The sequence below is a fragment of the Octodon degus genome, unplaced genomic scaffold (assembly GCF_000260255.1).
Source record: "Octodon degus isolate 3935 unplaced genomic scaffold, OctDeg1.0 scaffold00063, whole genome shotgun sequence".
NCBI lineage: Eukaryota > Metazoa > Chordata > Mammalia > Rodentia > Octodontidae > Octodon > Octodon degus.
The window spans coordinates 5,750,444-5,760,952 of NW_004524639.1; the positions used below are offsets into that span (position 1 = coordinate 5,750,444).

Here is a 10,509-nt window from a genome sequence, read left to right on the forward strand (position 1 = left end):
TTACCAATTTGATTTGAAACTGTCTCGATGCTATTTGTTCATCAATAAAATTATGGGAAAATTGAAAATTAAAAAAAGAAAAAAGAAGTATATAATTCTCTATGCCTATTTTTAAAATATATTCTAATTTTTAAATTTTTTTTCACATTCTGTAGGGCTTAAAGTTCAACATATCTATACTTGATGAAAAATACCTGTTTCATATAATGCCTAATGTGTTTGATATGCAGACAGATAGTGAGGTTAAGCTTAACTAACTAAGTTGTATGGTAATAACAATAAGCTTGTCTTCTGGATGGTTAACAGCCTAAATTTACAGACCAAATTAGAGAAAAAGGAGGGCTGCAAGGAATGCCAACTTATTGGCCCTAGCCTTCCAAGGTCAATTAAGACTCAGGACATATGAGAACTTGTACTGTTCCATCATGTAACTCGGTAGTGTCCCAAAATTTCTGGTCAAGGAGATTATGGAGCCAAAGGGGAAAGTGATTGGTGATGTAGAGTGTGCCTAAGGAGAGTCACATGGAGAGAAAACTTTCTCTCAGGCTTTCACGGAGAGCACATTGGCCAAGCAATGACTGTGACTCATGCACATGACTGACACTGACAAAGATTCTACAATCTGAGGTACAGGATCTCAGGATAAATCCTGAGGGGATTTCACTGACCTTATCACACCCAAAATCTACAACTCTTGCTTCATAGGTCTTACTTTACCTTGGTCTTAACCATCCAGGAGAAACGTATAAAAACGAAATATAAGAAGTAAAACCATGCTGTTATGTTGAGCTATAGGGGACTCAGGTCAACAATTTCTGACATTGCCAGTCAAGCAGAAGACCCAATCCTATTATGGGCTACTGACTCTTTTAGAATATTTTACTGAGTTTACACATCCTATAATATTCAAATAACAGAACTTAACAAAAAAGAGGATATAGATGAATATCCATTTTGTATCTTTGTATTCAAAGTGGTTAGCATAAATAAATAGTTACATTCTCTTAATGAATAGAGGGATTTATTCTAATGTCGTTTGTAAATAGGATATCATGTCCGCATCTTGTACAGCAACTAACCACTAGAAAGAATGTATGCAATGTGTTAATTATTGAAACTGTCCTACCAATTTGATTTGAAACTGTCTTACTGCTATTTGTTTCTCAATAAAATTATGAAAAAAGAACCTCATTAGATAACTGATACATTAAAAAAGAAAGCTTTATGAGTTGGTTTTATAATCATAGAACCGGAACTCAAAGTCTATTCTGTATAACAGGAAAGCTCATAAATTTGATTACTACATTATGCAACTTTTCTGTGACATGCTAAATCCTTTAGTACATTGCCAAAGGTATCATGTTACTGCCACTTGAGTAGCTTCCTGGCAACTATAATTTGTCACTATCAGAGAACTGGAAGATTCAAAACAAAAATAATTAGTGATAGCTTGAGTCCTTGACTACTACAGGACATTAATTAAAGAGCAGAAAGTGAGGTAATTCTGAGGTTTTGTCCACCATTCAAGTGTATAGAAAAATGTAGATCCAAAAAAGTCCCCATTTGGGAACAGCGAGATACCTCAGAGGACTAAAGCGCCTGCTTAGGCAACCTTAGGCAAGCGCAGGGACCACAGTTCAATCCCCAGCCCCACATACTGTGCCAGTAGTGCTCCCAGGGTGGGCTGAGCCAGCCACAGAGTGCAGGCATAGTGGCACACACCTGTAATCCCAGCACTGGGGAAGCTGAAAGCAGAAGGATCACTACGTTCCAAGCTGCATAGTTAGACCCTGTAACAACCAAATACATTTTTTAAAAAGCTCCCATTATTTAGAAACCCACAACCATGAGGATATGAGCAGGTAAGTATTAGAATGACAGATCGATATGTTTCTGTTATGCTGTATATAAGGGGATGCAGCAAGCATGGTGTTATGGTTTGTGTCTAGTTGTCCCCGCAAAGCCTCATGTAAGTTATGGAGCAGATGAGGCTGGAGGAGCAACCAGTGGCTTGAGGGGTGGGGCCGGAGCACCAGGTTGGGGCCTGAGGGGTGGGGCCAGAGGGGTGCAAACCATTAAACTGGCTAGCCTGTGCTTTCTCAGAGATGTGGAGATGGTCATCCTGGACAGGCAGCGCCCCAGCCTCTCTTCCAGTGTCTTGAAACCTCCAGTAACTGTGAGCTAAATAAACCTTTCCTTCCCTTATTTTGAGTGTTGGGTATTTGTCCCAGCAATGATAGAAGAGTAACTAATACACATGGGAAGTATAAGAAATACTATGCCTTGTTGAGGGGGCAAGATGAAACAGAAACAAATTCAAAAATGTAAAAAGTGAACAAGTAAATTTATTCAAACTAGGTTCTGATATGGTGTAGGCTAATTTTTTTTTCTCCTAGAATATCTATTGATTAAATATTTCCTGAATCCCACGAATTTCAGGCATTTGTTTCAAAATAATACGCATAATGAGAGTCTGTATATGTAAATTGAAAACATATATTTATCCAAATTATGTAGACCCACCCTAAATTTATACGTAAAATTTTCACAGTTGAGACCAAGAGTATGAGCTCTTTATTTCTTGTGCAACTTGCATAGATAATTGTTGCCATTCTTCACATTTAGGCTAGCTATGTCATATAATGACACATTACATGTTATTTGGTCGAAGATATTTCCTGTTCTGTTTCATTTTTGTCATGTTGACAAATGGAACACAGCATGGAAAATAGTATTTGGTATCAAAAATATAGGTGAATTAGAAATATCTGTCACCAGGTTTCGATAATGTTTATCTCCTAGTCTCTTTTGGGATCTCAGTAATGTTTGTCTGAGGCTTCTCAGCCATGCCTGTCTCTAGGTCTCAAGGTGCAAACTCGAAAATAACAGCATCATTCCCCTGGACGCCAGGGGGTTGCACACATTAATGTACAATTCCTCTAAGATGTGAGCTGTCTATAAATGTCCCACAAGTTGTTTTCAAAGAAAAAAGAAACTTTTCTCTAAAATTCCCTGCTGCATGATGCAAGCTTGAGCTATTCAAGAAAAGCACTACTTTTAGAGAAAATTGACCAAAATATTCAACTTCCTCCTCTTAGTAGGAGAGCTAGTAGAAGGCCTGCTAAGGATTTCTTGTCTTCCCTACCTTTCCAGAAGCAGTGTTTCTGGGTAGTTTCATGCCCACTAGTTTCATGTCTCTCATGTATCACTTTTAATATACATCTGGAATAGGTGTTGATCTAAATTCTGAAGTCTGGGCTACCAAAATAAGATTTTTAATTCTTTTTTTAAAATTTGTTGCCTGGTCTCAGTACACAACTCAGACTCATAGTGATCCTCCTGTTTTCAGCCTCCCCTGTGCTGGGATTACAGGTGTGCACAACCACTCCCGGTTTGGGCGGTCAGCACGGTATGCCCAGGGTACCAGGGACTGACCTCAGAACCTTGTGCTTGCCAAGCAGAAGCTTAGACCACTGAGCTATCTCCCCAGCCCCCCAAAATGATTTTTTTGTCTTGCAAGACAGTCTTATCTCTTATCATGGAATTAATTGCTCCTGAGAGCAACCACTTAGGAAAATAAAGATCCAAGTCCCAGTTTAAGTGTCACGTGTTTGTCTCTTAAAATTTGTCTTAGTGGGTAGAGCCAGGGGTAGGAGAGAGAGACAGAAAGCCCCTGGATCAGGCTGGCACAGCCACAGCGTTGCTCTCCTTATCAGGCTGTACCCTTCCTCCTTTCCTGACATCCAACTTTAGCTCTTCTTCAGATTCCTCCTCCTGGTTCTCTTCTCTGAGATGGTTTCCTGGATTGACTCTAGAAGAGGAAATGTTTTGGGGCTTCTACAACTATCCATTCATATGACTAGCTGCTATATTTTTAATGTTATAGTTCTACTGCTATAGTTATTAGGTGGGGATGTGGTGCATTTGAGGGTATTATTTTATACCTTCCATCAAACTATTTTTCATGCTAATGAATACCTTTTTGTGATTATAACAGCACAAGAAAATTAACATTGAAACAAATCCTAATTAAGGGAAGACGGGGGAGGAAAGGAGGATATGGTTAATTAGATTTTCTGGGTAACTGTAAGTTAAGAACAAAGCTGTTTTTCATTGTATTTGCTTAAAAGAACCATTAAGAACTTTGAGTCCACTAGCCCTATTTAGTGAGTCGACTGTAATGATACACTTGAATCACTTTTAACTGATTGAAGATCTTTCAGAGCCTCTGGCCATCGTTTTGAGTTTTAATTTTGATTGACCATTTACAAATGAAGATGGACAAGAGAGAAAGAGTAGCACTGAAAGCATACTTACCACAAGATAACCTCTGAAAATTGTTTCTTGACTGAGTTCATTTTATTATCATCTGCCTCTATCATGCAAAAGAAAAATGAAACAAAATAAATTAGTTTAAAAAAAAAAAGCTCAGAAAATTGAAAATTCTGGGTAGTTAGACAGACTTTAAAGGACTCACCTGGAAGGGAGTCTGGTGGTCTCCATCAATTGTGTTTTTCTGGACTATGTGCACAGAGGTTGTTCCTGACATGCACTTGCTAATCCTGGGCTTTGAGCAATTTCACCACAGGGTGAGTAAAGGTTATGCTGACCTATTCACTCTCTTCTCTGGTAATTTTTCAGACCAAGGGAAAGGTTTATGAGACTTTTGCTTAAAAGTTTGTTTTATAGACCCAGTAACTGCTCTGTTTCTTGGGGCCACAGCTTTGTCTGTCTGTCCATATGAGGGTGGAAACGGTAAACCCAGAAATGGATCATAACTCTCCAAGCCTGATGAAAGGGAAGAGAGAAAGGAAGGGATGGTGGAAACATAAAGAAAACTTCCTCAAACTAAGTTACCCCCTTGATTTTCCTACCTTGGAAAAAGGCATAATCATCCATGTAGCACCTCACACAGAAACCTGAGGCTCGTCCTAAATCGTTCTCTTATTTATAGCTGTGATTTATTTATTTCTTTTGATTATTTTTTATTTTAAAGAAAAGAAAAATAAACAGTAAAAACAATAATATAAAACTTTAAAAGAAGATTTTAGGAGAATAATAATGGTTAGTACATTGTGTATTGTTATTACCAAAGTAGTTGCTCACATTGCAAGGTATAGGCATGAAACACTGATCAAATAACATAGGCATAAATCGTTCCTTTCAATGAACTGATAGCAATTAGTAGTTTAACTATCTTAAGTATTTGTGTGTATATATGTGCGTGTGTGTGTATGTGTGTGTGTGTGTGTGTGTGTGTATTCTTCCTTGCTCCCTTGATCAAAGTCATTTAAAATCATATCATTTTGTTAAACTTTTTCATTAAACTATAATATATAACCATGCACAATGGCATTATAGTGCTTCACTTCTACTTGAACTTAGCCACCATCTCTTTTTTCAACTACTACCTCAGCTTTCTCATCAGTTTCCCCACTTTCCCTCCTAGCCCCATACAGTTCATACTTCACAAAGAAACGTGTAAGATCTTTTCAACATATAAATGAGATTGTGCCTTTCACAAGCTCGTCTACCATCACTCTTTTTTTCTTCTGCTTCACTCATTGCTCTCCAGCCTCAGTGGCTGTGTTAATTGTTATTTTTGTTTTTGTTTTTTGTGTGTATGGTACTGGAGATTGGACCCAGGGAGTGCTGAGCTGTATACCCCTAGCCATTTCTAAAATTTTATTTTGAAACAGGGACTCACTAATTTGCCCAGGCTAGACTTTAAACTTGCAATCCTCCTGCTTCAGGATCCCTCAAGCCTGGAGATACAATGTGTCACTGTGTTCAGCTTACAATAACTGTTCTGCTGTTACTGTTCTGTTGTTAATTTTAATTTTTCTGGTGGCCCAGGTGTTTGTCCTACTGAGAGGCTTTATAGTGCTGCCTCTCCTCCTGTACTAGCACTCTTCTGGTTCTTCTCCACAGCTGGCTATTCTTTATCCAGGAGATCTCAGGATAAATATGAGTTCTTCAGAGATATCTTCCCTGACCCTCCTACCAGATGCATGGTCACTTCTCCACATACATAATCTTTGTATCAAGACCCTGTTTTCCTCCTTCCAATTTTTAATGCAACAGTAATTTTACAATTATTATTAAAATCCTCTCTTTAATTTCTTATTTCGCCACTAGAATGTAAGCTGTAGAACAGCAGAAGTACCTATGGCACACACTTTATGGTGGGTTTCTTTTTAAGGCAAAATATGCTACTATAGGGGTGTTTTTATTTCCCCCATCAGGTAAAACCTCACATTCAGGTTTAATTACAGTGTTAGCATTTTTTTGATAAATAAGTGGGTTTGGGGTTGTAGTTTGGCATTTGGTCTTGAAAATGTTTGCCATTGCCACTCAAGAAACTTGGGGCCATGCCTTCCTTGTTTAAGGTTCGTCCCCAGTGCTTACCAAGTACTGAATGCATAGTATGATGACAGTAATACGGGGTATATGTCTGAAGACATAAGTGAGTGAGTGAAAGAATGAATCTACAAAGAGCCTGAGCTGAAACCTCTCTTTTGTATCTACATTAACCTCTCTTCATTTCAATAAAAGACAGGATGAGAGAGGATTTAGACAAGCTGTGTGCTTTTGAATTTGGAGGCACCAAGGAGCATGTCTGTAAGCCAAAGGGGAAAATCAAGTTTACTCCATTACTAATTAATGAGACTTGGGATTGAATAATAAAAATCTAATGATGTTAATGTTGGTTCTGAATGCTGGCTGGCAGTCTCTGAAGACAACATAAATAGGTAAGAGGACACAGCAGTTTAATCCCCCAATTAGAAAGGAGCTATCTCCTCCAGGGACAGCCTTAGCAGCTGATTTGTTTTCCTTATCCATTATAATCATAATCAGTACTACCCTAGGCAGCCCCAAAATCCTGGATCCCTCCATTTGATGTGGGTCTCCCTTTACACCATCTGTACTAACAATCCAGATTTGTGCAAAGGGCAAATTATAGGGAAATTCTTTCATATTAGACAAGCATTCTTAATAGGATTCCTATGAATAGTCAGCTCCCGGAGTGCATTTCAATTACGATTTCACTACAAAAATAGGACTTGTCTGTAACCTTTAAGGGCACATTTTCATCATCCAAAACAAAGCAGAAAAAAAGCAGCAAAGATGATTTTACTTCATTCTATAGCCACAGACCAAGCCTTCTGACTTAAACATTCACTGAATCAAACCCCTGCCTCTAGTTTCACATTTACCCTTAATTTACCCACAATATAAGATGATTTCCAATCTTTCCATAGTCCAGCTATTATGATCAGACAACCATTTCACAAATACTAGGCTTTGAGCGCCACAGGAGGCATGTGGGGAAGGGGAGGCTGTATCCATGACTCACTGCTAACCTATTCCCGCTGCTGCTGCTGCTGGAAAAAAAAATCTAAATGCACATCCTACTACTTGTGAGTCATGAATGTCATTTTCATTTATGAAAGATGAAACATTATTTTTCTCTAACATTTCAAGTGAATAACTTTACATATATTTCCCCCCAATTTCCATAGGAATTTGATGCCATGGAAGCAATCAGCTACACATCCCCAGAGCCTAGAAGAAGCTACTGTTTCTCTTGCAGTTACTTTAAGATCAATAATTTTGAATTCTCCCCCCGTCAATTACAATCCTGGTGAGATCCACCCTGATTTGGAGGAGGGGTCCAGTGAGAGAGACAGTAGTCTGAATTCCAATATTATTTTAGGATTTCAGATTCACTTTTCTATTGAGTCTTAGAAGCTGAGTTTCAGAAATTCAGACAGTCCAGAGAAGTTTCTGCACTTGTCCCCATGAGGAAGTGTTTGTTTCCAACTGTGAGATTCCCAAAGGTAATTGTCATCAGTTACATCAAGGAAAAAGTAGAAAAGAGCATAGGAGACTCCCTCTCTGTTCACTCTCCAGGGCATAATTTTTATTTCTCTACAACTATTAGGTAAATACACTTAGTTGAACAAAACAGAAAATACATTCTAGGAGAGAAGAGACAGAGCCTTGAGTTATGTGCAAGATAGCATTTCTGGTGCTACTGCTTCCCCCAGTAACACTGTTTATTGCCAGTGAGCTATTCTATATATTGTTTCTTTCTTTTTCTCAGATCTGGTGTCTGAATCTCCAAAATATAAGTAACCAGACCACCACCAAAGGATTTCTTCTCCTGGGATTTGGGAGTCACCATGGCTTGTGGTTTTTTCCTTTTTGAAATATTTCTGGGAATATATGTAGTGACCTTGCTGGGGAGCATCCTCATCCTTGTAGTCATTTCTATCGACCACAACCTCCAAACTCCCATGCACTTCTTTCTGTCTAATTTCTCTTTCCTTGAGATCTGGTACACTACATCCATTGCCCCTAAGATGTGACAACTCCTTCTCTCAGGTCCTGCAGCAATTTATTTTGCAGGCTGTGTGGCCCAGTTTTACTTCTTTAGCTCCACAGCAGCAGTTGAGTGCTTTCTGATGGCAGCAATGTCTTATGACCACTACCTTGCTGTCTGCAGCCCCCTGTGGTATTCATCCCTCATGAACATTCACATATGTGTCCTGTTTGCAGGTGGGTCTTCGCTGGGTCTTTCCTAACTCCTGTGGTAAATGGCACCATGACTTTCCAACTGTTATCCTGTGCCACTGAGGAGACTGACCACTTCTTCTGTGACGTGGCCCCTGTGCTAAAGCTGTCTTGCTCTGATTCTGAGGCAGTGGGGAAAAAACACTTTCCTCATGGCTTCCTAGATCACCATGGTGCCTTTCCTGCTCACCATTGCCTCCTATATCTACATCTTGGCTCTTGTGCTCAGTATCCCGTTATCTTCAGGAAAACAATGGACCTTCTTCAGCTGTTCCTCTCACCTCATTATGGTCATGCTATACTTTGGAATGCAGAGAACAGTCTATGCTATTCTCACAGCAACCCAGACTGCTGCCCTCCACAAGATCTTCTCATAGCTCTACACTGCAGTCACCCTCATGATCAATCCCATCATGTACAGCTTGAAAAACAATGATGTTGAAAAGGTAGTCAAGAGACTTCTAACTCATGGGATATACACCAAGAAAATTCAAGGGCCCTCACTGTCTAGAGAAGTCTCACTTCTCAGCAGTCTGGGTTTCTCCAAAGAAGGCCAGACACAGGTTGAGAACTTGGGGGTTTGACCACTGCTGCTCCCTCCTCCCTGGGAAATTGCAGCAGAGCAGAGGCCCTTCCTCAGAACATACCGTCTTATATCCTTTAGCTCTCCAGGTTAATCCCTGCACAGTAATATTAAGTTTACCAAGACACATGCAATTCCATCAGGCTATACCAGCAGAAGCAGATGTCCTTTAAGGAGAAATTAGAAAGACCTTGCCTGCAGCAACCATTTTGGGTTGTAACAGCCCACTTTCATCTCTTTCCTTTTCTCTATGTGTGGATGAGGGGTGTGACATAAATATGCAGTAATGCTAAGGTATTTTCTTGCTTTATGAACTTATATTCATCTGTGTAAATGCAGATAAATGCATATAGAGAACTTTGTCTACTTATATAATCCCAATACCCTACATACCCTGACCTATGCTCCAGTACTTCCTATCCTTTCTTTTTAGCTTCTGCCCAGCAGTTTACTTCATTGTGTGTCCCCTCAGGATTATGCACATTCTAGCTACTGAAACTTACCTTCTCCTAGTTAAGTCATATACCTCTCCATGGATCAGAGCTATCTAAAATCCTAGAGCAGCTATTGACTGCTCCACTCACCTGAGCAGTTACTCAAGCCATTGAAAGATTGGAATAACATTCTTTATTCCTCTTCATTCCCCCTAGCATGGTGGTTTTTTGTTTGCTTGCTATGTATTTAACATAGGGTCTGCAGAGTCTCACTACATAGATTCGATTTGTAGTGATCCTCCTGTTTTCAGACCCCCAAGCACTGGGATTACAGGCATGCACCACCACACCCAGTCATACCATGGTGTTTTGCATAGAGCACATACAAAATAATTGTTTGCTAAATAGATCAGCAACTAGTCAAAGCAATAGACATGTAGTGGATAAAGAGGTGAAATAAGTCACTTTTTAAAATGTGTATGCTGGTCTCTCCTCTCCAATGTCTCCTCCTATACTCACAATTCTTTCCAGAAGCAGCCCCAGTGGAACTACCCTAACCTTCCTCCCTGCATGCCTCAAGCAACCCTTCCCACAGTGGAAACATGAATCCTTTTACAGCCCAAATATAACCTTGCCTTCTGATTGTTTAGTGCCCCCATATTTCCCCAGTGTCATCGGGATGAAGTCAGAACTTCTTAGCTGGCCTCTGGCCCCATTTCTTGCACTCCCTCATTATCTGTTTTCATACATTTTGTGTTCCAGCCACACCAAACATTCCAATAGATTTGGAATCTCCTTAAAGTAAATGTAACACACTTGCCATATCTTTCTTCCCCATAGTACCTAGATTCAGAGCATGACAAAAACATAGTTGTTTAAATAAGATATCTTTAGGTGAATTTAATACAATCATTA

At 39.5% G+C, this 10,509-nt stretch overlaps 1 pseudogene; it reads left to right on the plus strand.

Moving 5' to 3' along the window:
• Nucleotides 1-7,802: 7,802 nt before the first annotated feature.
• LOC105742629 lies at nucleotides 7,803-9,161 on the plus strand (annotated as a pseudogene).
• The last annotated feature ends 1,348 nt before the right edge of the window (nucleotides 9,162-10,509 follow it).